This window comes from Biomphalaria glabrata, chromosome 16, assembly GCF_947242115.1.
Source record: "Biomphalaria glabrata chromosome 16, xgBioGlab47.1, whole genome shotgun sequence".
Lineage (NCBI taxonomy): Eukaryota > Metazoa > Mollusca > Gastropoda > Planorbidae > Biomphalaria > Biomphalaria glabrata.
This window is the reverse complement of record NC_074726.1, coordinates 30,325-33,027: the sequence shown is the minus strand read 5'-3', so window position 1 is coordinate 33,027 and position 2,703 is coordinate 30,325. Positions and strand designations below refer to the sequence as shown.

The following is a 2,703-nucleotide window of genomic DNA, read 5'->3' as shown; positions in this document are numbered from 1 at the left end:
ATTATCTACTCGTAGGAATGAAAAAAAAGTGTGCAGTATAGTTGCTACACAGAAAGACCTACAATTATGTCTAATATTACAGAATTAATTATTTACATAACAATGATTTTTAATAATAAAAAACTGCATTTAAATATTACATAGCATACTAACTATTAGTACCTAAAACGCAATTAAACTATTATTTAATACAAAACTATACGATTGAGCTTTTTATAAGCAAAATTGTAGTCAAACTGAATATCCATTTGATTGGATCAATAAAAATTAACTTATCTTAGAATGGACCTCATTCACCAACATTTAGTCACGTGATCTTATTGATAAAACAATGAAAAAAATTGTCTCGTGACAACCATCATGAATTAAACATGAGATCGTAAATTATATAGAAGAGATAAAGCACCACGTGGCTAAATGTTGTTTGTTTACAATTGGTGAATGAGGTCCATTGAAAACTATCTAAGATTCATAATGCCCCCCATAATGAAGAATAAGAAATTACAGAAATAGTTAAGACTAACATAAGCCTGACAATAAAATGTATAGTTCTTATTTAATTAGCTTTCTTGACATTATTATAATTAAGCCACATAAGAAAACATGTAAATTGTCACTAGCTTTAACAAAGCTTCATTGATGTCTTTGTTGATTTGTGGAGAGGTATCAATCTTGGCTAGTATGCTGAAAAAAAATAGAAAAGAATATTTATTAAACTGCTTTATAAATAAACTAAATCCATAACATATATAAATTAAGATGTATGTAATACATATATCAAGATCTACAAAAAAAATATTTGAAAACTAAGGGCTTAATTAAATGACATTATAATATTTTGTTACTCGCCAGCATTGATTATTTCAACCAAACAATTGAAATAGCCTTATTTTTAACTTTTCACAATTTCTTTTTAATTAAGGGCCACCAAATTCACCTTGCCTATGGCATCCAATCACCAAAGGCCAGCACTGCCAGCACAATGGCCATATGCAAATACATTTCCCCAACTAATGTCAGGTACCCATTAAAGTTGGGTGGGTTACTCCGAGGCGCCCTTTTAATTCCTGAATTTTAAAAAAATTCTAATCTTTGCTAGAGACCATAGTCTTGAGTAAACTTAGAAATAAGATGAGATTGTCTAGATGACTAACAAGATCTAGTGACAATCTAGTCTAGAGTCTATTGAAAAATATAGAAATAGAATATATTATTTAGCTTTAGATCTAGAATCTAAAATTATTATAAACTCTAATCAAGATTGACTAGATCATGATAGATGAGTAGAGATCTAAATTTATGTTCTCTATGTTAGATAATAGTTTTTGCATCCATTTTTCGGTATACACTTCTTTCACCTACTAACTAGATGATTTGGTGGCTGAAGGTTACAACATAAAAACTGGGGTTTTGAATTCCAGGATATTTATGATAATACCAAGTCAACCCAACTCTAATGGGTACCTAAGATCAGTTGAGGAAAAGATAGGTGTAAGACAATACCTTAATAACATTCAGTAATAGTAAATAATTACCTGATGCATGGCTAGTCCAGCTTTCTCTGGAAATGTTCCAGCCCAGTGCACACATCTTCACAATGAATCTAATTACTGCAAAACAAAAGGTAAACTTGCATCATGTGAAATAAAAAATAATTAAATTTTTATTCAACCAGTGTCAATATGAAAAGTCATCACAAAAAAAAAGCAAATTTGGATTATAATAGCTAAAGCAAAAAAAAAAAAAATCAAATCTATATAACCAAAAAAAATAAAATATAAGTTTGATTCTGAAAGGCCATAACAACATAATTCCAGACAGCCACTACAAATAACACAAAAGTCGATTCCAAGCAGTCATAAAGAAAAGTTATCAAGTAGATTCCAAATATTAACTGCCAAAAAATAATCAAGTCAATTCTAAATAACAACAAACAAACAAACAAAAAAATGCAAAAGTCTGATTCCAAACAGCCATCACAAAAAAAAAGCAACTAATTTAAACAACCACTATGAAAAACACAATATCAGACATTGATCATAAAAACACGCAAATCCAATGAAGAGCTTAAGTAATATACACATGTTTGATTCTAAACAGCCATCTCCAAAGAAGAAAATGTCAATTCTTTCGCTACTAAAAAAAAGCACATGATTCTTTAAAAAAAAAAAATCCGATACTGAACAATGATCACAAAAAACACACAAGTCTAATTTCAAACAGAGCTCATAAAAAGCCATCACAAAAAAAAAGCACACAAGTCTAATGCAGAACATTGATCACAAAAACGCACAAGTCCAATTTAAAACATTGATAAAAGAAAAACAAACAAATCTGATAAAGAACATCAATTAAAAAAACACATGTCCAAACTGCCATCAATAAAGACCCAAATGTCAATTCAATCAGCCACTACTAAAAAAAGCAGTTGATTAAAAAAAAAAACAAGTCTTATGCCGAACATTGATCACAAAAAAACCCCACCAGTTTCGAACTCCACACCGATCATAAGAAGGAGGCAAAGTCAGACTTCTAACAGCCGTCACATAAAATAAACAAATAAAAATGCCATTCTAAAAAAACACAAAGTAAATGCACAACTCGGAATGTGAATATCCATCACAGAAAAACACAAGTCTTTTTCAAACAGCCCACACAAAAAAGCAGAAGTATGATTAAAAACAACCATCACAAAAATTTTAA

At 29.7% G+C, this 2,703-nt stretch overlaps 1 long non-coding RNA gene across 1 annotated transcript; it reads right to left on the bottom strand.

Moving 5' to 3' along the window:
* Window positions 1-539: 539 nt before the first annotated feature.
* LOC129923480 (uncharacterized) lies at window positions 540-2,028 on the bottom strand. Its single transcript, XR_008775449.1, has 2 exons — window positions 1,536-2,028; window positions 540-684 (listed from the first exon to the last, which is right to left on the bottom strand). It is a non-coding gene; the product is annotated as an uncharacterized LOC129923480 (long non-coding RNA).
* Between the last annotated feature and the right edge of the window lie 675 nt (window positions 2,029-2,703).